Consider the following 26170-nt stretch of genomic DNA (forward strand, 5'->3'; position numbering starts at 1 on the left):
CAAGCATGCTGTGCCACAGGGGCCTGCAAGGGGAAGAACCAGGCTTGGTCACAGGGCAGAGGGAGAGGGGCCCTGTGTTAGGAGCCTTTATTGTGGTCACTGTGGGATGGAATGGGGGAGGCAGGGCAAGCAGGTTTGGCCCGTTTGAGTAATTTCCATGGGCTCTGGGGCACTGGGGCAATCTTAGTTGTCTGATACCTGCCCTGCGTGATTAGGGCAGATGCACAGTGGACAGAATATGAGTGCCTGATAAAGAAGGTGGTTGGGGCTGTGAACTCCAGATTGATTGGTTTGTATTTTGAAAAGTGGGTCCTCGGGAGCAGGGCTCCTCCCTAGGGGAGGGGTAGGGGTGGCAGGCAACGAGGGAGTCTGGAGGCCAAGGTGAGGTGACTCAGGTATATTATTGGGTTGTCCAGAACAAGGCGTCCCTGGCATAGATGTGTAGGGGAAACATGAAAATCCTCAAGTGCACAGAAGCTGGAAATGCAGTTAACACAGCTTCCTCTCGGTAAGTGCAGGAATCATATGAGGCAACCTGTGGAGAGGGACATGATCTGATGTAGGCTTTAAAGGGGCCCCTTTCTCTGCTCTGTTGGGAATGGGCTGCAGGTGGCAGAGTAGAGTCAGGGAGACCTGAGGAGAGGCTCTGGCAGGCATGGGGTAAGAGGGTGGAGACTGTTCAGGCTGGTAAGAAATGAGAAGGTTCTGGTGAGATGCTGATGGTGGAGCCAGCAGGATTCACTGACCAATTGGAGGCAGGATGTGAGAAAGAGGGGGAGCTGAGTCTTTGTGACTTGCACATTCAGAAGGCTGAACTTGCCCTCTGGTAAGACTGGTGAGGCTGCAGGTGGAGCAGGTTTGCAGGAGGAAGAGCAGGGCTCAGATATGAACTTGTCAATTGTGAGGGGCCTGGGAGACATTACAGCAGGCAGAATCATAGGCCCTAAAGATTTCCACATTCTAATCCTTGGAATGGGTGAATATATTACCTTACATGGCAAAGTGGAATGAAGGTTGCAGAAGGAATTAAGGTAACTAATCAGCTGACCTTAAAATAAGGAGAGTATTCTTTATGATTTGTGTGAGTGAGCCCAATGCCACTACAAAGGTCCTTCAAGGTGGAAAAGGGAGGCAGAAGAGGAGTTGGTGTCAGAGTGGTGTTATGTGATGTGATGTGAAGACTCAACTGGCCGTTGCTGGCTTTAAAGATGGAGGAAGGAGGCAGGAGCCAAGGAACACAGGGGAGCCCTAGAAGCGAGAAAAGACAGGAAACCAGATGCTCCCCTAGAGCCTCCAGAGGAACACAGCCATGCCCACATCTTGACCTTCATCCAGTGAGGGCATGTTGGACTTCTGACCTCCAGAACTTTAAGAGAAGAAATTTAAATTGCTGTAAGCCACTGAATTTGTGAGACTTTGTTATGGCAATAATTGGATGGGCATGGTGGCTTATGCCGGTAATCCCAGCACTTTGGGAGGCCGAGGTGGGCGGATCACGAGGTCAGGAGTTTGAGACCAACCTGACCAACATGGTGACACCCTGACAAAAATACAAAAATTAGCCAGGTGTGGTGGCGCGCAGCTGTAATCCTGGCTACTCAGGAGGCTGAGGCAGGAGAATTGCTTGAACCCAGGAGGCGGAGGTTGCAGTGAGCCAAGATGGTGCCACTGCACTCCAGCCTGGGCGACAGAGGGAGAATCCACCTCAAAAAAAAAAAAAGGAAACTATTAATAATATAGACATTTAAGTAGCTGCCCAGTGCTGTTGGGAAAATAAATAGGCAAATAATATAAAAATAATTATGCAATGAGACACAGAGGGAGAGATGAGAGTTGGGGGTCCAGGAGTGGGCGAGAGAGAGAGAGAAATAAGCTGAAGGTATTAATTCCTGGGGCTTTGGCTCCTGCAGCCTCCCCTTCAAGAGCTAACCACTTATTCTTCCTCAACTGTGAGAGTAATCAATCCTCTTTCTGTTTACTCTCATTTGATTTAGGTTTCCTTAACTAGCCACCATGAGTCCTGACTCACACGAAGGTTTGTGGTCAGGTCTAAGTGGGATGCCATCTGCAAAGTCCAGTCTCACCTGGGTGGAAGTACAACCTCGTCTCTGATATAAGTTCCATTTCCTCCCTTTCCCCCCAACTTTTCCTTTTCACCTGCCAGGCTGGAGGCTCAGGGGACTTGGAGGGGAAGAGGGGTGTAGGCTGCTCTTTTATTCCTTCTTGTCCTCCCTTACCTTGCACAACAGGGAACTGCAGCCACCTATTTTGGAGACACTTCCAGCCTGCCACCTCTTCTGGCGTCAAGAAAGAGGAGGAAGAGAGATGAGGACAAATGAGGCTGCTTGCCAAATGCGCTTGTCCTTTTCAATTTTTTGGCTGTCACTGCCAAAGTTTCTGGCCAACACTTGATGAGGCTTTAATGGCCTCAGTGTAGAAGGTGCTGGAGTGGCTCTCACAGGGGCACAGGTGTGTGGCCTGGAGGAGGAGAGGGACAGAACCCCTGCAGTCTGCATTTAGCAGATGAATGACTCCAAATCCCCAAGATTTTCTCTTCCTTGCCTTCCTGTCTTCTGCTTAGCTAGTAGGGCAGGCATGGGATAGGATTGAGGTGGCTTTGTGGTGCCAATTCCACCCTTCTTAGTAAACCCTCAAGGGTAGGCAAACCTTGCCCATCCAAGTGCCCTGGTCAGTTGGCCTTGTGCAGCCACCTTCTCGGCCCAAGCTTCGGATGGCAGGGAACCTGTCCTCCTCATCACTGTGCCCATGGCATGGAAGAGATGCCAGTGTGTGTTTATGTGATGAATAAATGAGGGCATTAGTGGCTTTGCAGGGGAGAGAAACCAAAAGAAAATGAGCTGGGTTGTATCCAGGGAAAAAGAACTCGTAATATTCATCTTCTGCCAGAGATGGAGACAAAGGATGAAAAACCAAGTTGTAACCACACACAGCTGAAAGCAGGAATGGGAGAAAAACAACAGATTCACATTTATACTCCTCAGAGTTCAGAACATCCAAGAAAACATTACATGATGTTCATTATCTCAATTAATCCTCACAACCACCCTCTGGGGGCAGGTACTATTAACCCATTGTGCTGAGGTGCAAACTGGGGCTCAGGAAGCAAAGTGCCTTGCCCAAGGTCAGACAGGTGGTAGGTCTGGTGTCCCAACTTGCAGTTGCCCCTGGAACATTCCATGGCCCCAAGATGCCACCATTAGCAAGAATCACTGAAGTCATTTCACTTATGCTGAAGACTCATCCTGGCAGCTCTCCTCAGCTATTCTAGGAAGTCAGACAAGGCCAGGGCAGCTGTGTCAGAAAATATCTCTGCCTTGAGGTTTGAAGCTCTAGGAGTTCCCTGACCTCAAACCATCAGAGCTTCTGAAATGACTTAAAGAGACAGCTACAAGCTTCTCCAACAGAGGGAAGATGTTTCTTGGATGCTCTTTTTTCCTTTTAATCTTACATTCTACTTGGATCTCTCCTAGCCCCCACCACTGCCATTCAATTTTTGTTTTTCTTTTAAGACAGTCTTAAGAATGGCAGAAAAGTGATAGTTGAAGCCAAGTGTGGGTACGTGGGGATCACTGTTAGTTTCTCTACTTCTGCCTCAGTGTGAACATTTGCCCAGACTGAGGGTCTATGACAAGGCGGGTTTGTGTCCTGTGGTGAAGGGCTGCTTGGTCATTGGATTTTCATGCAGTCAGAAAATATTATTTCCGAAGTCTGTTTAGATCAGGGGTCTGCAGAATCACAGCCTATGGCTGCCTATTTTTTGAAATAAAGTTTATTATTATTATTATTATACTTTAAGTTCTAGGCTACATGTGCACAACGTGCAGGTTTGTTACATAGGTATACATGTGCCATGCTGGTTTGCTGTACCCATTAACTCGTCATTTACATTAGATATTTCTCCTAATGCTATCCCTCCCCCTGTCCCCCACCCCATGACAAGCCCCGGTGTGTGATGTTCCCCACCCTGTGTCCAAGTGTTCTCATTGTTCGGTTCCCACCTATGCGTGAGGAAATGCAGTGTTTGGTTTTCTGTCCTTGTGATAGTTTGCTCGGAATGCTGGTTTCCAGCTTCATCCATGTCCCTGCAAAGGACATGAATTAATCCTTTTTTATGGCTGCATAGTATTCCCTGGTGTATATGTGCCACATTTTCTTAATCCAGCCTATCACTGATGGACATTTGGGTTGGTTCCAAGTCTTTGCTATTGTGGATAGTGCTGCAATAAACATACATGTGCATGTGTCTTTATAGTAGCATGATTTATAATCCTTTGGGTATATACCCAGTAATGGGATTGCTGGGTCAAATGGTATTTCTAGCTCTAGATCCTTGAGGAATCACCACATTGTCTTCCACAATGGTTGAACTAGTTTACACTCCCACCAACAGTGTAAAAGCATTCCTATTTCTCTACATCCTCTCCAGCATCTGTTGTTTCCTGACTTTTTAATGGTTGCCATTCTAACTGGTGTGAGATAGTATCTCATTGTGGTTTTGATTTGCATTTCTCTGATGACCAGTGATGATGAGTATTTTTTCATGTGTCTGTTGGCTGCATAAATGTCTTCTTTTGAGAAGTGTCTGTTCATATACTTTGCCCACTTTTTGATGGGGTTGTTTGTTTTTTTCTTGTAAATTTGTTTAAGTTCTTTGTAGATTCTGGATATTAGCCCTTTGTCAGATGAGAAGATTGCAAAAATTTTCTCCCATTCTGTATGTTGCCTGTTCACTCTGATGGTGGTTTCTTTTGCTGTGCAGAAGCTCTTCAGTTTAATTAAATCCCATTGGTCAATTTTGGCTTTTGTTGCCATTGCTTTTAGTTTTTTTGTCATGAAGTCCCTGCCCATGCCTATGTCCTGAATGGATTGCCTATGTTTTCTTCTAGAGTTTCTATGGTATTAGGTCTAACATTTAAGTCTTTAATCCATCTTGAATTAATTTTTGTATAAGGTGTAAGGAAGGGATTCAGCTTCTGCTTTCTACATATGACTAGCCAATTTTCCCAGTACCATTTATTAAATAGGGAATCCTTGCCCCATTTCTTGTTTTTGTCAGATTTGTCAAAGATCAGATGGTTGTAGATGTGTGGTGTTATTTCTAAGGTCTCTGTTCTGTTCCATTGGTCTATATCTCTGTTTTGGTACCAGTACCATGCTGTTTTGATTACTGTAGCCTTGTAGTATAGTTTGAAGTCAGGTAGCATGATGCCTCCAGCTTTGTTCTTTTTGCTTAGGATTCACTTGACAATGCGGGCTCTTTTTTGATTCCATATGAACTTTAAAGTAGTTTTTTCCAGATCTGTGAAGAAAATCATTGGGGATGGCATTGAATCTATAAATTACCTTGGGCAGTATGGCCATTTTCATGATATTGATTCTTCCTATCCACGAGCATGGAATGTTCTTCCATTTGTTTGTGTCCTCTTTTATTTCGTTGAGCAGTTATTTGCAGTTCTCCTTGAAGAAGTCTTTCACATCCCTTGTAAGTTGGATTCCTAGGTATTTTATTCTCTTTGTAGCAATTGTGAATGGGAGTTCACTCATGATTTGGCTCTCTGTTTGTCTGTTCTTGGTGTATAAGAATGCTTGTGATTTTTGCACATTGATTTTGTGTCCTGAGACTTTGCTGAAGTTGCTTATCAGCTTAAGGAGATTTTGGGCTGAGATGATGGGGTTTTCCAAATATACAATCATGTCATCTGCAAACAGGGACAATCTGACTTTCTCTTTTCCTAAATGAACACCCTTTATTTCTTTCTCTTGCCTGATTGTCCTGGCCAGAACTTCCAACACTATGTTGAATAGGAGTGGTGAGAGAGGGCATCCTTGTCTTGTGCCAGTTTTCAAAGGGAATGCTTCCAGTTTTTGCCCATTCAGTATGATATTGGCTGTGGGTTTGTCATAAATAGCTCTTATTATTTTCAGATATGTTCCATCAATACCTAGTTTATTGAGAGTTATTAGCATGAAGCGCTGTTGAATTTTGTTGAAGGCGTTTTCTGCATCTATTGAGATAATCATGTGGTTTTTGTCAATGGCTCTGTTTATGTGATGGATTATGTTCATTGATTTGTGTATGTTAAACCAGCCTTGCATCCCAGGGATGCAGCCCACTTGATCATGGTGGATAAACTTTTTGATGTGCTGCTGGATTCGGTTTGCCAGTATTTTATTGAGGATTTTCACATCGATGTTCATCAGGGATTTTGGTCTAAATTCTCTTTTTTTGTTGTGTCTCTGCCAGGCTTAGGTATCAAGATGATGCTGGCCTCATAAAATGAGTTAGGGAGGATTCCCTCTTTTTCTATTGATTGGAGTAGTTTCAGAAGGAATGGTACCTGCTCCTCTTTGTACCTCTGGTAGAATTCAGCTGTGAATCCATCTGGTCCTGGACTTTTGTTGGTTGGTAGGCTATTAATTATTGCCTCAATTTCAGAGCCTGTTATTGGTCTATTCAGAGATTCAATTTCTTCCTGGTTTAGTCTTGGGAGGGTGTATGTGTCCAGGAATTTATCCATTTTTTTCTAGATTTTCTAGTTTATTTGTGTAGAGGTGTTTATAGTATTCTCTGATGGTAGTTTGTATTTCTGTGGGATCAGTGGTGCTATCCCCTTTATCATTTTTTATTGCATCTATTTGGTTCTTCTCTCTTTTCTTCTTTATTAGTCTTGCTAGTGGTCTATCAATTTCGTTGATCTTTTCAAAAAACCAGCTCCTGGATTCATTGATTTTTTTGAAGGGTTTTTTTGTGTCTCTATCTCCTTCAGCTCTGCTCTGATCTTAGTTATTTCTTGCCTTCTGCTAGCTTTTGAATTTGTTTGCCTTGCTTCTCCAGTTCTTTTAATTGTGATGTTAGGGTGTCAATTTTAGATCTTTCCTGCTTTCTCTTGTGGGCATTTAGTGCTATAAATTTCCCTCTACACGCTGCTTTAAATGTGTCCCAGAGATTCTGGTATGTTGTGTCTTTGTTCTCGTTGGTTTCAAAGAACAGCGTTATTTCTGTCTTCATTTCATGATCTACCCAGTAGTCATTCAGGAGCGGGTTGTTCAGTTTCCACGTAGTTTTATGGTTTTGAGTGAGATTCTTAATCCTGAGTTCTAATTTGATTGCACTGTGGTCTGAGAGACACTTTGTTGTGATTTCTGTTCTTTTACATTTGCTGAGGAGTGCTTTACTTCCAACTATGTGGTCGATTTTGGAATAAGTGTGATGTGGTGCTGAGAAGAATGTATATTCTGTTGATTTGGGGTGGAGAGTTCTGTAGATGTCTATTAGGTCCGCTTGGTGCAGAGCTGAGTTCAAGTCCTGGATATCCTTTTTAACCTTCTGTCTCATTGATCTGTCTAATATTGACAGTGGGGTGTTAAAGTCTCCCATTATTATTGTGTGGGAGTCTAAGTCTCTTTGTAGGTCTCTGAGGACTTGCTTTATGAATCTGGGTGCTCCTGTATTGGGTGCATATATATTTAGGATAGTTAGCTCTCCTTGTTGAATTGATCCCTTTACCATTACGTAATGGCCTTCTTTGTCTCTTTTGATCTTTCCTGGTTTAAAGTCTGTTTAATCAGAGACTAGGATTGCAACCCCTGTTGTTTTTTATTTTTGTTTTTGTTTTGTTTTGTTTTGTTTTTTTGCTTTCCATTTACTTGGTAGTTCTTCTTCCATCCCTTTATTTGGAGCCTATGTGTGTCTCTGCATGTGAGATGGGTCTCCTGAATACAGCACACTGATGGGTCTTGACTCTTTATCCAATTTGCCAGTCTATGTCTTTTAATTGAGGCATTTAACCCATTGACATTTAAGATTAATATTCTTATGTGTGAATTTGATCCTGCCATTATGATGTTCGCTGGTTATTTTGCCCATTAGTTGATGCAGTTTCTTCCTAGCATCAATGGTCTTTAGAATTTGGCATGTTTTTGCAGTGGCTGGTACCAGTTGTTCCTTTCCATGTTTAGTGCTTCCTTCAGGAGCTCTTGTAAGGCAGGCCTGGTGGTGACAAAATCTCTCAGCATTTGCTTGTCTGTAAAGGATTTTATTTATCCTTTACTTATGAAGCTTAGTTTCATTTATGAAATTCTGGGTTGAAAATTCTTTTCCTTAAGAATGTTGAATATTGGCCCCCACTCTCCTCTGGCTTGTAGAGTTTCTGCCAAGAGATTCGCTCTTAGTCTGATGGGCTTCCCTTTGTGGGTAACCCGACCTTTCTCTCTGGATGCCCTTAACATTTTTTCCTTCATTTCAACTTTGGTGAATCTGACAATTATGTGTCTTTGGGTTGCTCTTCTCGAGGAGTGTCTTTGTGGTGTTCTCTGTATTTCCTGAATTTGAATGCTGGCCTGCCTTGCTCAGTTGGGTAAGTTCTCTTGGATAATATCCTGAAGAGTGTTTTCCAACTTGGTTCCATTCTCTCCATCATTTTCAGGTACACCAATCAAACATGGATTTGGTCTTCTCACATAGTCCCATATTTCTTGGAGGCTTTGCTCATTTCTTTTTATTCTTTTTTCTCTAAGCTTCTCTTCTCACTTTATTTCATTAATTTGATCTTCCATCACTGATACCCTTTCTTCCACTTGATCGAATCAGCTACTGAAGCTTGTACATGTGTCACGTAGTTCTTGTGCCATGGTTTTCAGCTCTATCAGGTCACTTAAGGTCCTCTCTACACTGGTTATTCTAGACATTCATCTAATCTTTTTTCAAGATTTTTAGCTTCTTTGTGATGGGTTCAAACATCCTCTTTTAGCTTGGAGAAGTTTGTTATTACTAACCTTCTGAAGCCTGCTTCTCTCAGCTCGTCAAAGTCATTCTCCATCCAGCTTTGTTCTGTTGCTGGCGAGGAGCTGCGATCCTTTGGAGGAGAAGAGGCGCTCTGGTTTTTAGAATTTTCAGCTTTTCTGCTCTGGTTTTTCCCCATCTTAGTGGTTTTATCTACCTTTGGTATTTGATGTTGCTGACCTACAGATGGGGTTTTGGTGTGGATGTCCTTTTTGTTGATGTTGATGCTATTCCTTTCTGTTTGTTGGTTTTCCTTCTAACAGTCAGGTCCCTCAGCTGCAGGTCTGTTGGAGCTGCAAACCCTGTTTGCCTAGGTATCACCAGCAGAGGCTACAGAACAGCAAATATTGCTGCCTGATCCTTCCTCTGGAAGCTTCATCCCAGAGGGGCACCCGCCTGTATGATGTGTCAGTTGGCCCCTACTGGGAGTTGTCTCCCAGTTAGGCTACACGGGGGTCAGGGACCCATGTGAGGAGGCAGTCTGTCTGTTCTCAGAGCCAAACACCATGTTCAAACACCATGCTGGGAGATGGAGTCTCTCTCTGTTGCCCAGGCTGGAGTGCAGTGGCGCAATCTCAGCTCACTGCAGCCTCTGCCTCCAGGGTTCAAGCAATTCTCATGCCTCAGCCTCCTGAGTAGCTGGGAGTACAGGCATGCACCACCACGCCCAGCTAATTTTTTGTATTTTTTAGTAGAGATGGAGTTTCATCATGTTGGCCAGGATGGTCTTGATCTCCTGACTTAAGTGATCCACCCTACTAGGCCTCCCAAAGTGGTGGGATTACAGGCATGAGCCACCATGCTTGGCTGGAAATAAAGTTTTATTGGAGTACAGCCACACTCATTCATTTAATCACTCATTCAGTGTCTGTGATTACTAAGCAGATCTGTGAAGGCAGAGCTGAGTAGTTGTGACTGAGAGCTAATGGACAGCCAGTCCTAAGATATTTACTATCTGAACTTTTAAGAAAATGTTTGTCTATTAGACAAATGTGGTTTAGACTGATGATGATGATGATGATGATCATGACAATGATAATGATGGTGGTGACGATGTCAGTGATGATGATAATGATGTAACTGATTTACCTTAAGGCACACCAAAAAATGTGTGAGTACTTCCTTGAACCAGATGTGGACCCAGCAGTAAAGGAGGGCAGCTGGGCACGGCTTTAACTTCTGCTGAGAGGATCTCCTGGAAGGGGTAGCCAGCACTAAATAAAGGGATGGCCAAGGGACAAGGGCCTAAGGGGAGACTGGAGACAGCAAAAGGAAAGGCATCTCTATCATATGAGTTCCAGCAGAGGATCCCAGCAGAGGAGCCCCCAGAGAACCCACAGAAACACCCTCGGTGGACAATCTCAGCTTTAACACCTTCCCGAACCAGAGAATGCAAAGCTGCCCTGTTGTGTAAGAAATGTTGCTTCCCCTTTCCTCTCCTCCTTTCCATCCTGAGTGGGTTATGAAAGAGCAGCTGGCAAGTGCAGAGGAGGTGCAGGTGCAGTCAGCAGAGAAGATTACTTGTTGACCCCACCTGTCCCTTCCACTGAGGTTGGCTTTACCTGAGGAAGGAGTGGAGGAGCAGCAGCTTTACCTTTGGGAGGAGACGGAGAGGTTGATTAACATCATGGATGGACACTGTTCGTTCCTGAATTGAGGCTGTGGCTGGGGACTTAAGTTGCTTAAGTCTGCCTCTGCCACACAGGAGGGAGGGGCAAGAGAGGCATGGGGACTTTCTGTCTCATTCAGGAGACACAGAGAAAGGTGGTTTTTGACCACTTTGTGCAAGACATTCTTGTTTAATAGTTACAGTGATCACAACGACAAGAGAGTCACAACAATGACCTCTTTATGGCACCGCAGTAGTCCCTCCACCTTTTGCACTCCTAGCCCTGACCATAAAGCCTGTGACTTTGACGACAACAGTCCTCTGACCTCACCCGTCTGTCCAACCTCCTCTCTCACTGGCCTCCCTCTGAATGCAAAGCTCCAGCCCCACAGTTTGCACGCTGTTACCTGAAACTGATATTCTCCTTTTTCTTTCTCCATTGGTACCAGCTCTTACTTTTACCAAACGCCTTCCTCTCTCGTTCACCTATCTCCTCCTCCTCAACTTGAAGACTCTCCGACCACCCAATGTATTGTAGCCACTTCTTCCTGTCTTATTAATCACTGTGTGTGGCCCTTATCAGCATCCAAATAGAGTCACTGTTGTGCATACACACATGTTTGCCATGAGTCTGCCCGGGCCTCTATTTGGGTCTCACTGTACCCTCAGCACTTAGCTCAGGGCCTGACACGCAGCTGTGCTTTCTACATACAATCTCACATTTTCAGAATATTGGTTCACATTATTTTAAAACAGTGCAGGCCAAACTAAACTGCTCTCTAAGCTGCATTCCTTGCACAGCTGCCTGTTTTGGATGGATGTTCCAGGAAGCTTTCTGAAATCTGAAAGTGGGGGCAAGGACCATGGCCTCCAGAGCTCAGGAGACCACAGGGAAAGTCCTGGATGAGAAGAAAGTTGGCAGGAGAGATAGGGAGCTGCTGGAGGACCGGGGAGGGCTCCAGTGAATCCGACTTCCTGGGCAAGGCTCTTCCCTGAATGAAAGGCTCTGCCTAAACACCCTCTGTCCAATGACAGTCGCTGCTGCTACCAAGGACAACAGTCCCCAGACTCTTCCAGCTCAGAAAGAATTCTGCCTGTGAAAACAGAACATTATCAAATTGGGTTTGTGATGCATGACCGGGTCCCAAAATAGTATCCACGCCCCCTCCCTTGTCCCGCTGGAAGGCTCTGTGTGAGTTTCTTCATTTTGGAGTCACTGTCTGCAGGCTGCTCTGGTTTCCACGCCTTTTCTTCATCCTGCACCCCTCAGCTAACTCTCAGCAGGAAAGCTGTGAACTCAATTCTTAATTAAGTTTTTTGCTGCCAAAATAACCAGGCTCCCACCCACCCCTCTGCCATCCCCCCACACACAGAGGCACCCCTAGTCTTTCTCTCTGTGCATCTGATGAGGTTGGATTGGAAGGGAAAGGGAAGAGATGAAGACTGTCAGTTCCATGTCTGTTTTCTGTCCTTTATCTTAACTGAATTACATTGGGGTCCATGTAATGATAGACTTTTGAATAGCGACAGACTGGACTTCAAACCAACCTCTGCCACTTTCCCGCTTGCTGTGTGTCCCTGGACAAGTCACTTCACCTCTCTGAGCTTCAGTTTTCTCACCTATAGGTGGGGAAGAATATACCCTTATGGCATTCAGTTGACACCTAATTAAATGGTAGTGGTCCAGCAAGGTGGTCCTGTTGACTCCCACTTTACAAAGGAGAACAGAGCCTGGGAGCATCTCAGTGACTTCTCCAGCCATGGCGGGTGATAGGGGCTCCAGCCTGGCTTGCAGGTCCCAGTCTTGTTAAAATCTGACCACGTCACTCGGATGTTTGCACTTCTTTCGTGTTTCCTGTTGTGTTAGGCTAGAGACCAAAACCATTGTGGAACCCACCAGGACCCTCTCCTGTGTCTCAGTTCTTCCTCCCTGAGCCCTCCTCCCTGAAACCCCATCTCTCGCTTTTTTCTTTGATCACTTTCTCTCCCCAGCTACACTGCTTGCTTTCAATTCCTTGATGCACTGTGCTCCCTCCTGCCTCGAGGCCTTTGCATCTGCTGTTGTTCCCTCTCCCCCAATGCAAGGCCACCTCCCTTCTCCCACACTGTGCCTGGAACCTCCTCATCCCTCAGCACTCTGCTTAAGCTTCACTTCCGTGGAGAAGCCAGCCTCCTAGGGCCCCAGAGGTACTTCTCCTGTCTCCTTCCACCTCTTACCTTTGTAATTAAACATGTAATTAAATATGTGTGGAAGGATGATGACAGCTGTCCCTCACATTAGCCTGTGAAGCCCTGAAGAGCTGAGATCACACACTTCTTATCCACCATTGGATCCCCAGGCCTAGAACTATGCCTGGCCAAAGCAGTGGCTCCATATGTGGTTGTCAATATACAGAAATAAATGATTGAATAGCGAACTGAACCTATCCTCGTGCCCTCTGAAGGGAATCAGGATGGTCTTGCAGACCACCCCATCTCTCCGCAGGGGCTTCTGACACAAAACGGCTCAGCTGCCCCCCACTCCAGGAGACAGCTCTGAGCCTCCACCAGGTGCTCCCAATGCCCTGCAGATGCGCTCGCCTGGCAAGTGGAAGGAATCATTAATTAATAAGCAGCAGGTTCTCCAGAAAAATACAGCTTGTGCAAAGGCAGCGCCTCAACAGTGGAGACCCAAGGCCATTTCTGCTCCCCTCGCCCCCACCCTGCAATGCTTTTCCCGTCTCCACTCGCAGTTCCCTACAGGCACAGGGTCCTGGGTTCTGGCAAGGCCCTCTGACATCAGACCAGGAGATAAGAAGTCTTCTCTTTGTGCTTTCCCTGACAAGTGAGCCTGAGCTGGTGGGTTCTGTTAGCTGAGGGCCGAGCTTCCAGCAGAGCTGTAGCTCCCGCAGTGCAGACACTATAGGAGAGAATTGGGATTTTGCAGCAGAACTGACAGAGCAAGTGGAGGGAGCTGTGTGCTGGGGGCTTCAGGTTTTTGCCACTTTTAGGAGCAGAGCAAAGGGTCCCTCTGTGTGTTGTCCCTTTTCGAAACAAAACAAAACATTATCACAGGAAAATTTTGGAAAAGAAATGAAAAAAAAAACCTCTCACAAATCTAGCGCCCTATGGGTGCAACATGGCATACTTTGCAGACTTTGTGCACAGGCAGCTCTGGTTTTGCAGAGCTGAGGTCCTGGTGCAGAAGCCGTTTTGCTTTCACATTTCTTTATTCACTCGAAGTCGTGTGTGAACATTTCTCGCGTGGTGCTTCTAATGATCAGTGTCAATGGCTTCAGAATGTGGCTCCCGCTTGGTGGCCTTGCTTTGTCTCACCTCCCAGTCTCTTCTCCCACCACTCCAAGATCTGCTGCCCTGACCTCCCCAAGTCCCTGCGTGCTGGTCCTTGTTCTGGCCAGGGTCTGGTGTGAGGAGTAGCTCTGGACAAGCTACCAAACCTTTGTGAGCCTCATTCCCCATCTCTAAACTACAGCACAATCAGGATGGCTCCTCAGAGATGGGGCTTTGGTAAGGATTAGCTGAGCAGATTTGCTGCCTATGGCTCCCATAACACATGGCCACAAACTGGGTGGCTTAAAACAACAGAAATGTATTCTCACTCAAATCAAGAGGCCAGGCATGAGAAATCGAGGTGGCAGCAGGGTTGCTTCCTTCTGGAAGTTCCAAGGGAGAAACTGTCTGGGCCTCTCTCCCAGCTTCTGGGGCTGCTGAAATCCTGGGGGTTTCCTTGGCTTGTGGAGGTGTCACTCCAACCTCTGCCTCCATCTTTGGATCCTCTTCATCTCTGTGTTTCTGTGTCCTCTCTTCTTCTTCTTCTTTTTTTTTTTTTTTTTTGAGATGGAGTTTTGCTCCTGTCACCCAGGCTGGAGTGCAGTGGTGCAATCTCAGCTCACTGCAACCTCCGTCTCCCAGGTTCAAGTGATTCTGCTGCCTCAGCCTCCCAAGTAGCTGGGATTACAGGCACCTGCCACCACGCCCAGCTAATTTTTTGTATTTTTAGTAGAGACGGGGTTTCATCATGTTGGGCAGGCTGGTCTTGAACTCCTGACCTCAGGTGATCCACCTGCCTCGGCCTCCCAAAGTGCTGGGATTACAGGGGTAAGTCACTGCGCCCGGCCCTCTCTTCTTCTTATAAGGACACCAATCATTGCATTTAGGGCCTTACCCTAAACCCAGGATTATTTCCTCTTAAAGTCCTTGACTAGTTACAGCTGCAAAAGCCCTATTTCAAATAAGGCCAATTTCTCAGGCAGACATGAATGAAGCCACTATACTAAGACAAAACAAAGGGAGTGAATAGCACCGAGAAATTAACACTAGCTGTGCTGGAGATCAGAGGTGCTCAACAAACATTGAGCACATTTACAGACCTGCCCTAGGGGCTGCCTTCTCCCATCTGCTAGGCACAGTGAGCAAGGCTGACCCCTCATCTGCCATGCTGAAGTCACAGCCCCCTGACAAAGCCCAGGACCCTATGCCGCGGGAGTTAGGTGGAACATGAAATGCAGGGGGGCTGGGGAGGAGAAGAAGGTATACTTAGGGGCCCACAAAAATGTTTCAGTTTTCTTAAAACAAGAAGAGAATAGTGACTCTCATCCAGCCTGAATTATATTTGTCTTTCTACCAATGCAGCTGTAAAATATAATTTTTTAAATTTTTTTGAGGAAGGGGCCTATGAAGGCAAGAATGCTTGGGGCCCATGAAAGTCCCAGGAGGGGTCCTGGCTCCTTGGGGTGGCCCTGAGGGAGGCTTTTGCATGTGTTGCCCCTGTTCATTCATTGCTGGTGTGGTTGGCATCACTGTCCTGATTTTTTGGGTGAAGGAACTAAGGATCTGTGAAAATTTGAGTTGCACCAACCCCAAGCCAGGAGGGCCTTCGGTGCACTCGAACCTGGCCCCCAGGAAATGGGCCCAGCAAGGCAGGGCACCCGCAGGGCTGCACTGAACTCAGAGTGGAGCTGGGTCTGCAGCCTGGCTCTCCTGGCTCCCTATCTTGTGACTGTTCTGCTCACAGCTGGCTGATCTTGAGGGGATGTGTCTCCGTCACCCAGATCCGCATGCTGGCTGCTCTCTTGGTAAATCCACTACCTGATCTCCGGGCAGGCTGTGTCCTCGCCAAGCCCCCAATGACCACTATAAGGAAGGGACATTGTGTGCGGTCAGGGGTGCTCATGCTCACTTGCACCAGCCCTCAGGAAGGCTGGCTGAGGACCACATCACTAGAAGAGCTGGTCTTGCTTCTGGGACTAGTGGGGCAGAGTCTGTCTCCACAGGTAAATGAGTCTTACCTGGTCCTCAGCCTGAGGACACACAGATGAATGCAATGCAACCCCTCCCCTTCAGGAGGGCCCATCCAGGTAAGGGAGGCAGACTGGAGAAGTCACTGAGGGCTTCCTGGAGGGGGTGGTAGTCCAGGGGAGACCTGAGTGATGACCGAGAGGCAGGCAGGTAAAGAGAGTGTATGTACGACAGGGCTTGGAAAGTACACAAGTGGAGGTCAGGGAGGAATGGAACATTCTAGATTAGAGAGCAGTTGCAGACTCTGAGGCAGAAAGTCTGGGCCAGGGAGCTGGTGGAGAGAGGTTGGAGATTCGGCCAGAGAGGAGGCAGGGGCCAGGTGACATGAGGCTTTGGGGGCCTTTATCAAGAGTATGAATTTCATTCTGTATACAATGGGAGCTATTGGAAGATTTTAAACAGGGGAATAACATGCCCCAACTGATGTCTTTCTAGGGTTCCTCTGGCAGTGGAGATCAGATTGGAGGGGAGGTTGGAGGGGTGGAGGGGAGGTGATTGTCATTAGCTGGGTAACAAATATTGTAGACTCAGCCCACAGTACTGGTAAAGGAGATGCCAAAAAGCCAAAGTATTTTTGGAGAAAGAGTGAGTCAGGGAAGCCTCCACAAGGGAGGTGGTGCTGAGTAGGGTTTTGAAAATTGAGTAGAAGTTTGCTCAGCAAGCGAAGGCTAAGGGGCCTCTCCTGATGATGAGGCCAGCATGCGTGAAATTCCACAAGGGTGACTCTGAGTGGCTGGATGGTGCTGGAATACAACCAGTAAATGGGGATGTGATGGGAGGGGAGAGAGCTGGGAAGGGGGCCATGGAGAGCCTCCAGTACAATGCCCAGAGCTCAGGCACTGTCTCACAGGCAGTGGGAGCTCTAGAAGCCACAAACTTAGTTCACACATTTAATTGCAATGAAAGGACTGGGAAGCATTCTACAGGCGGAAGGCATGAATGAATGAGTCAAACACACTGTAAAATATTTCTTTAAAGAATCGAGAGCAGATGAGGATGCCGGAAGGAACATTCTCATGATCATGATCACCCTCTCTGTTTGCTCCCTCTGATGTCTCAGTCCCCTGGGCAGGGGCCGCGGCAGCAAGCAAGGATGGGAGAAAACCCCTCAGGGAGAAACAGGGAGGGCGAGATTACACCCAACCCAAAGGAGATGCCCCCACTGTCACGGGGACAGGCGGGCTGATCTTCCAATGACAAATTTGTAAATTTTAACAGAGATGCATTTGTCTTAACATACATAAGAAAAAAGTACTCATCCAACTCATTATTTTACATATAGTGTTGCTAAGATAGACCTAAATGTATATGAGAAATGAGTCAACCTAAAGTAAAACAGTAAGTAAAAGATTGCAGAAGACGACATTGGCTATAGTGTAATGGATAAAGTCTGGGAAGCTCTGAGAACACTACCTCCTGTGGTGAGGGGGGTGCGTGGCGGCTGCAGAGCTGTCCATCAGTCTGCCTGGTGGAGCAGAGGCAATCTGAGGAGGCTGGCAAGTGCTGCTTTGTAAACGAACAGATAGGGATGCCGATGGATGCCACTGGGATTCAATGCAGCAGTGAACTCGCCTTGCTCTCTGTAGCACCTTCCCGTACAGTATTCCTGCACCCGGCTGGGGGTGCTGTGAGCTCACTACACTTCCCACGTCCCCCCGAGGTATGAACTCAGAGACAGCGGGCTGCGAAGCTCTTTTCTGCAGAGCCCGGTCTCTAAGTTGCCATCATGAATTCAGACAGAGGCCCTTCTTACTGGAAGGACCAGCACAGGGTACAGAGGCGTGGGCAGCTGTCCTCCCACCCACACAATAAAATAATTGTCATAGTGATAATGACGCACATGTCACAGCTAGTGAATTCCCAGCCGGGGCCTACTCCATGCACTTCTCATGCACTCAATGATTTATTCTTCATCCAACCTAGTGAGGTGGGCAGTTTTACCCTTTTTCTACAGATGAGGAAACTGAGGCTCAAAGAGGTGGGTACATTGCCCAAGGACACAGGGCTGTGGCAGAGCCAGAATTCTAGCCTGAGTCTGGCTGATTCCAAAGCCCAGAGTTTGCATGAGCAAGCTGGAGGCAGTGCTGCTGCAGCCCTGAGGCCAGGTTGGGCTGCAGATGTGTTTGGTTTGGCTTGCTCGGTGTTGAATTCTTTCTAATTGGTTGGCAACATCTAAAGGCTGGAGATTTCGCATGAAAACCAATCATTCTGGCTTCTCTAAGCAGAGCTGGGCCCTCCGGCCACCTGGGCCTGCCTCCTTACCTGGCCACAGGCATAGGGCTGCCCCGGTAGCCAAAGCCTTTGCTCTGTGCTTTTCCACAGGCCCCGCCAGTCCCTATTGTCCCTCTCACCCACTCACCTCACCCACAACCCATGGGACAGGCATCAGCCTTTACCGTGGTGGGCACTGGGACAGTCCAGGTCTCCTGAGTGGGAAAGGTCGGCTTGGTCTCCACACAGCCTTGGGTCCCACTCAACAGAGCCTGAGCCTGAAGCATGCCCTGTGTCCACAACCCTGGTGGGGAAACAGGCCCAGAGAGAGAGAGGAGGCATTATGTTCTTACTGTTGCTGTAACATATGAATGTACTGCCTAAAAACAATATCCATTTATTCTCTTGTAGTTCTGGAGATCAGGAGTACAAAATGGGTCTCACTGGCTAAAATTAAGGTATCAACAGGGCTACGTTCCTTCTGGAAGCTCTAGGAGAGAATGCTTTCCATCATCTTTTCTAGCTTCTAGAGGCCGCCTACATTCCTACACTCATAGCTTCTCCCTTCATCTCCAAAGTCCAGCGGCATAGAATCTTCATCTCTCTCTCCTGCCTCCCTTTCAGGGGGACCTTTCTGAAGCCACTGGGTCCCCCTGGTTAACCTGGATACTCTCCCAACTCGAGATCCTTGCCCAAGGTACAGTGTAAATAGTAGGAATAGCGGGAAGCGAAACTCAGGACATTTTCCTCAGTTCCCCTTCTGGATACCACACAGCCTCCTTGAAAAGAAAATGTTGAAATTCTGATGTTTCACAGGGAATGGTCAGAAAGACGCAGGTTCAAAGACTAGGGTAAAAGCCAAGTGAAGAGGCCCCAAAATTGCAGAGAGCCAGGGGGTGTGGGTCTTCCCTGGTACAGCATAAATGTGACCCATAATAGGGACATGAATGGAAACAGAGCAGCTCTGAGGTCCTTGGTCCTGCTCCTGTGTTCCCCAGCTTCCCCCATCACCCTGGCAGACACCTACCTGCATATCTCCCGTGCCTGCCTCTCCCAGACTCCAGCCTCCCATGAGCCTTTCCTGAAATGCAAATCTGGACACTTCCTTTCAAACACTCCCTGCCCCCTAGGATCAAATCCAAGTTCAGTGTCCAGCATTCAAAGGCCCCATGGCTTGTCACCCACCCCGCCCCATGCCGCTACTATCTCCGCCTTTTGATCTGGAGAAAGCCTTGGCTTGGGGGCCAGGAGCCTAGTAGTCCTTTTGCCTCGATGACGTCAGGCGTATCCATTTCACATACAATTTGTCATCGACATGACACCCAGACCTTGTGAGTAGCAGGTCCGTTTCTCAAATGAGGGTAAGTGCCCAGAGAGGCCTAGTAGCTTCCCCCACATCACACAGCTAGTAAGAGGCAAATCAGAGGTCTGAACTCAGCTCTTTTGTCTCCCCTGAGGTTGCTCACGGGGCTCTGAGTCCAGGCCTGGCCTGTGCTGTGGGGTTGACAAATGTGCAGAGGGCGTGAGGACGGCAGGCTCTCCCGAGTGGCTCACAGTTCGGCCTCCAGCAGCCTCCTTTAGGGAAGCATCATAAATTAAAAACCCGTGATGTCGCCAGGCTTGGATGGTGTCCCTAATGCTGGAGGAATAACTCATGGCACACGACTGGAGCTGGAGATGGCAAAGCCTGCTAGGATTCAGCTCCTGCCCTGGTCCGGGAACAGTTTTCAGCCTACGCGGCTGTGCAGAGCTGGGTGGGTGCCCTCTCCCTGCCACCTGCTGTGAGCCCAAGGCCAGCGGAGTCCCCTCTCTTTGCAGACCCCTTTCTCTCCCTCCATGACGTCCTCTCACTCATAAACGGAGACAATCTGAACTCATTCCACAGGGCAGTGTATAAGAGAGTGCCCCAGCAGGCATGGGGTCTCTTTTTTTTTCTTTTTTTTTTTTTTTGCAGAGTCTCACTCTGTCACCAGGCTGGAGTGCAGTGGCGCAATCTTGGCTCACTGCAATCTCCACCTCCCGGGTTCAAGCCATTCTCCTGCCTCAACCTCCCCAGTAGCTAGGACTACAGTGTGAGCCACCATGCCCAGCTAATTTTTGTATTTTTTTTAAGTAGCGACGGAGTTTCACCATGTTGACCAGGATGGTCTCGATCTCTTGACCTCGTGATCTGCCCGCCTCAGCCTCCCAAACTGCTGGGATTACAGGTGTGAGCCACCATGCCCCGCAGGCATGGGGTCTCTTAAGGGCTCCAAACCCACCGTTCAGTACAGGCATTTCATGAGCAACCCAAATTCACTGCAAACTCTCCCAACCTCTCTTCTAGGTGTAGCTAGCAAGGCTACCGCTGGCAGGGCCCTGCTGATTACTTATTTACCTGTAGCTTGTGTTATTATTTTCATAAATCCATTAGCAGGAGGAGGGGAGCATGACCAGGGAAGCCCACACAGTGTTGGGACATTTTAGCCTCAGCCTGGCTCTCTGCTCCACTCCACTCCGTCAAATTCCAACTGTGTTGTTGGCTTACAGCACACCTACTGTAACAACATCGTAAACGTTCCAAAGCCTCCTCCGTCCATCACCTTTGTCTTCATGTGGTGCGTTTCATAATGTTGACTATTTTTGTCCGTTCTATTTCTGTTATTAGCACACGCCGGGTATCTGCAATATACATATGGGTAATTTCATATTTATAAACTCTAACCAAATACAATACTTTGACAGACTTCTTGATTAATTTGTATCCGAAATTTTCCTTCTTTTTAATTCCAGCTCTAATTCCGAGCTCAGATTCCTTCCTTATCTGTAACATGGGGTGGTGATGAGGATGATATAACATACTCCCTCAAGGATGTTTTGAATTTTCAGTCATTCGTTCAACACATTTCATTGAATAGCTACTATGTGTCAGGCAAACTGCTATGAGCAGGAATAGGATGGTGAACAAAATTAGCATGGTTCCTGCCTGGATGGCGCTCAGAATTGAGGAAAGACAGGCAGCGGCAGTCGTGAGAAACTATACAAGAACATATTGTGTGTCACCCTCTCAGGAAACAGACGGGGGACTGGGAGACAGGGCAGGAGATTGCTTCAGAATCAGAGGGCAGGGGACCGCGAATGGGGGTGGGCAGGTTCCAGGAAGGGGGCAGAGCTCTGGGAGGTCCCCCCCAGGAGGCTGAGCTTGTGCAGGTTTCTCCCCAGCTCTGGGCCTCAGCTTCCTCATCTGTGGAATGGGCGTGGCAGCGTTTCGACTTTGTGGGGCTTTTTGAGGGTAAAATGAGGAAATGCGCACGAAGGACGTCTTCCAGCCGGGTGTAAGCTTCGGTGCAGAGCAGCGGCACACTCTTCCCTCTGTGTGTGAGGAGGCCCGGGGTCGGGGACAGGAGGCTGGGGTTCGCAGCATCCATGGGAGCAGCCAGCCGGGGTTGAGATCCCAGCTCTGCTGATTGCCATGTTGCCTCAGCGGAGGGTTCCTCGGGTGTATAGAGAACTCGAAGCACAGGCGCCCCAGACCAAAAGAAACACGGGAGGGCGGGCCCCCCTCAAAAAGGGGCCATGCCTGAGAGCGGCCCCCAGGGCACCTCTGGGAACCCACAAAGGTCTCGACCAGCAAGCACCAAGCTGGGCCTGGGGGGACAGGGGCGACTCAGACGTGGTCCTGGCCCGAGGAGGTTGCTGTGGGCTGGTGGAGAAAGATCCGTAAACTAAACGGACCTTCCCAGCCCCCAGCCCGGTGTAGCCAGCATGGGACAGACACGGGCCCGGCAGCTCTCCTGACCCAGGAGGCCCGGCAGCCCCGGTATTTCTGCAGGCGTCTTGGCTCTATCTAGACGGCACTGGGATGCTGGAATCCGCATTTGCGCTGCACTGGGCGCTGGGAAGACTTTCACCGCACAGCGGGGGCTGCTGGAGGGGCGGGTGGGCTGCGGCCCGGCGGCGGAGGATGCCTGTCTCTGCCGAAGCCGAAGGAAGGCTGCGTGGGCAGATCTTCCAGCTAGGCCCAGAGGGACTGCCGACATTCAATCCGCCAGTCAACGGAGGGAAGGGCTGGCGGCAGGAGCAGCGCAGGCGGCAGACTCGGGCGCGCGGGGGCGCGGGGCCTCGGGGGCCTGTGAGGGTCCCCGGGCGGGCGGCTGCGGGGTGCGGGCCGGGCCGCACCGCGACAAAGGCGGCCCAGCGGCGGCATCGGAGGGCGCACCCTGCCCCCTGGTGGTCAGGCCGCTCCCCGCAAACGTGAGCTCCTTTGTTTTGCGGTCCCAGGCTTGCTGGAGAGAGTCTGAAGCCCCGGCTTCCGGAGCGGGTGGCCACGATGCCAGGGCCGCGCGGGGAACCTGGTGAGCCGAGGGTCGAGTCCCAGCCCTGCAGCTCGCTGGCGGCAAGGGCCGGCTCCCCAGCCTGCTCAGAGCCTGAGTCTCCCGCTGCTGCAATGGGAGGAAGCGTGCACCGGTTCACTGGGTGTGGGGGCGCTGATTGTGGTGGGAGCGCTGATTGTGGTGTTATTTGTGCACACACGTGGGCTCGGGTGCCGGTCGAGGCCTCCTAGTGGCTTGCCCCACCCGGTTTCCCCGCACACCCACTCCTCACCTCCTGCACCAGTTGGCGGGGTCTTTGTCTCCCCCTGACCCTGATGGTAGCCCCTTTGTCAGCATTAGGAAATCCACTCACATGCACCCTTTTGTGAGATTGAATAGAATTTTAGAGATTTGGGGGTGGGAGGCAGGCATCTCCTGGCCCTCCCTCTCTACCCTTCTTTCTCTTTTCTATTCTCTCCACAGCCCTGCTCACAAGAGCCCTCCAGAGCCCCACCACCTTGCCCTGCAGCCATCCGTGTAGAGAACATGTCCTCCGGCCTCGCCCTTCACCCGCACTGTTCCCAAGCACAGTCCACCCTGGTCCCTGAAGGAAGCTGAGTGGAATGTCTCATGGAAGCGTGTGGGGATGGATCTGTGCTTAGGAGCACTTTTTCCGGACGGGTCTGCCCCAATCCACCCTGCAGCCATCGCTTCCTTCTTTAATTTGATCGCATTATGTCCCACCAGGTATAGGAGGAAGAGAGAGAGAGAGAGGAGGAATGGAAGGAAGACGGAAGAAAGGAGGGAAAGGAGGGGAAGGAAGGAAGGAAGAAAGGAAGGAAAAGAAAAAGGAAAGAAAGAAGGAAGGAAGGAGACATTTGCTAGGGCTGTCATGACAAAGTATTACAGACTGAGTGCTTAAACAACAGGACTTTATTTCCTCACAGTTCTGGAGGCTAAAAGTCTGCCATGAAGTCGTCAGCAGAGTTGTTTTCTGCGGAGGCCTCTCTCCTTGGCTTGGCTGCCTTCTCACCGCGTCCTCATGCCGTCTTTCCTTTTATACCTGTCTGTGTCCTAATCTCCTCTCATGAGGACAACAGTCATTTTGGATTAGGGCCCACCGTGATGGCCTTATTTTAACTTAATCACCTCTTTAAACTTCCTGTCTTCAAATACAGTCACATTCTGAGGTACTAGGGGTTAGGGATTCAACATAGGAATTTTGGGGGGACATGACTCAGCCCATAACGGAAAGAAAGAAACAGAAACAGATAATCCGCATTGGCTCTTGCCAGTGTTTGGGTGCCGTAGTGATGGGACAGTGGCTCAAGGACCCAAAACCGTGTACAAACCTAACTGACAACATGGAAAAGTCAGGAGATCTTCCATGAAACCTTGGCTTTTCCTTTCCTCTTGACAATATAACCCTGGGTTAGCATTCAGACTGAGTGGAGCCTATTTTCAGAGCGTGTTCACTGTGTGACCCCCCACACTGACCGCTGGCCCCCTCTCACACCACTGTCACCTGTCCAGGACCTTCAGGGAGCTGAGCTGGAGACCCAGCTGTGGGAGGAAAGCGTGTGTCTCAGTCCTGGCTGGCTCGGCTGGAAAGGCAGTGTTCAGAGGACTTGGGGATGTGGACAGCACAGTGGGAGAAAGCTGGGACTTAGGCAGACGTGGGTTTGAATCTAAGCTCTGCCATCTGCAAGTTGTGTGTGACTCTGGGCATGTGGTTACCCCTCTGGGAGCCTCAGCTTTACCTCTGTGAAATGGGCACAGTGATGCCTACTGCCCAGAGCTGCATTAGAATTGAGTCAAATGAAGTAGTTGATGCCAAGGGGCCTGGCACATGGAAGGCCCTCAGTCAGTGCCAGTGCCCAAGTCCACCGCAGCGTCAATTGATTTCTTCAGGCATGGAGCTCACTTGGGCACTGTTTCTTTCTCATCCTTTCCCCTCCTCAGTGCTCAGCAGGGGAACCACATCTTCAGACGGCCTTTAAAAGTCAACACATTCAGTGGGTGGCAGTGGGTAAGTTCTGGGCTCAGACTCAGGAATTTGAGATTCATCCAGCTCCAGCTTTGCAAAATATCTCCATAACCTTAGGCAAGTGGTTTCTTCTCCTGTCCCCGCTTCCCCTGTCAGGGGAGCAAGGGCAGCAGGAACGCCGTGGCTGGGGCCACAGTGGGGAAGGGGAGCTGAGACTTGCTGAGTGTTCCCAGAGGCTGAGTGCTCTGTGTACACCCGGCCTATGGCAGGTTGTCGCCAAAAAGGCCCCATCCCTGCTTGAACATCACAGCAAGCTAGGCATGTGGAGTGGGCTCATGTCCCTTATCCGTAAAGGGAAGCTGAGGTTCCAACAGGCCCGAGTCACACCAATTGGAGAAAGAAGGAATTTGACCCAGGACTGTCTCAGTAGAGTCTTTAACTCTCCCTCCACAAGGCCACCTATGGAGAGGAAGGGCAGGGCCACCAGGAGCTCCATTTATGGGAGGTCTGTTGGGCTCTTCCGGGTTGATTTTCTTTGACCCAACAGCCAGAGTTTCTGGAATGAGTTTAGGAGTAAGCATTCTGTGTGTCCCTAAGGAGAGGCGAGTCTGTTTTTGGAGGAATTTGGGTCTGGAGAGGACACTGGTACATATGGGGTAATTGAACAAAATCCTTTGATTCTGAACTAGTCCTTCAGAGTACATCCATGGGTTAATGCAGAGCTTTTCATTCATTCACTCACTCAGTCCTGCATTTACTGATTCATTTATTAGTTCAAGATGTATTTATTGAGTGCCTACTAGTAGTGCCAGGCAGAGGGCTAGTGAATAGTGCCATGCAGGGGCTTGGAGAGAACAAAACTGAGCCCCTGCCTTTTTGGGACTTCACAGGTGAGGGGCACGGTGACTGCATTAAACCCATCATGTGGCATTGGGTGCTAAAAGGAACCAGACAGCAAGGTGAAGAGATGGGGATTCCCAAGGAAGTGCAGGGGAGAGCAGCCTCCACATAACAGGGAAGGAAGGGGCAGCTCTGTCCTGGTGGCCAGCAGAGACTGGGATGAATGGAGGAGACACCTGTGGCTGCGTGGGAAAGGTGTGCTGGGCACAGGAAACAGAAGGTGCAGAGTCTCTGAGGCGTGGATAAGAAGCAGGTGGTGAGGTCTCTGTAGGGTCAGGTGAAGGCTTTGGATTTTATTCCATGTGAGTGAGATGGAAGCCACTGGAGATCTCGGAGCAGGGGACAGACAGGATCTAACTTCGACTTTAAAAGGACCACTCTGTCAACCTCGTGGAGAATGTAGCCAGGAGGTCCCCAGAGCCACTGGCTTGGCCCAGGCGTGATAACATGGCTGGCACAGGAAGGCCATTGTAGGGGAGTCGTGGTCAGGCTGGAGGTGGGGCGGCTGCCTTTGCAGACCAAGTGGCTTGGGACAGGAGAGAGGGTGTTGAGGTGGAGGTGTGGCTTCAGCCTGAGCACCAGGAAGGGTGGAGGTGCCAGCTACAGAGGTTGGGTCTGGTCTGGCCTCTGCGTTGCCAGCCCATGTGCCTGGCACTCATGTCTGCCTTATTCAGTCCTCAGACAGCTCTACAGGTAGAGATCACTAGCACCTGTTTACTTTATAAGACATTGCAAAGGAGAAGCGACACTGGGCTTCGGGTGGGAGCTGGGAGCAGAGCCTTGTAGATGAGCAGTAACTATGTGGGCATCCGCTGTCCTGCCCGCGCTCCCTGGGATCCAGGCCTGCTGCGTGTAGAACCTCAGTCAGTCCTCGATACTGGTGTAGGGGCTGGCACTGTGCCCAGCTCAAAGGTGAGAAAGCCAAGCTCAGGAACTGGATAAGGCTGCCTGGCTGTGGCCTCCTGTGTTGGTAGCCTCCTTCCAGGGGGATAGCAATGGATACCAAGAGCTTTGCTAGGGAACGAACACCACCTAAGTATGGGTAAAGCTCAGGGCACCCCTGCTGCAGC

Source organism: Pongo pygmaeus, chromosome 4 (genome assembly GCF_028885625.2).
Source record: "Pongo pygmaeus isolate AG05252 chromosome 4, NHGRI_mPonPyg2-v2.0_pri, whole genome shotgun sequence".
NCBI lineage: Eukaryota > Metazoa > Chordata > Mammalia > Primates > Hominidae > Pongo > Pongo pygmaeus.